Source organism: Sinocyclocheilus grahami, unplaced genomic scaffold (assembly GCF_001515645.1).
Source record: "Sinocyclocheilus grahami isolate Dianchi unplaced genomic scaffold, SAMN03320097.WGS_v1.1 scaffold33.1, whole genome shotgun sequence".
In the NCBI taxonomy this organism is placed as follows: Eukaryota; Metazoa; Chordata; class Actinopteri; order Cypriniformes; family Cyprinidae; genus Sinocyclocheilus; species Sinocyclocheilus grahami.
Window position 1 is genome coordinate 260,935 of NW_015505212.1, and position 234 is coordinate 261,168.

The following is a 234-nucleotide window of genomic DNA, read 5'->3' on the forward strand; positions in this document are numbered from 1 at the left end:
ATAGATAGATAGATAGATAGATAGATAGATAGATAGATAGATAGATAGATAGATAGATAGATAGATAGATAGATAGATAGATAGATAGATAGATAGATAGATAGACATAGACAGATAGACAGACAGACAGACAGACAGACAGACAGACAGACAGACAGACAGACAGACAGATAGATAGATAGATAGATAGATAGATAGATAGATAGATAGATAGATAGATAGATAGATAGATAG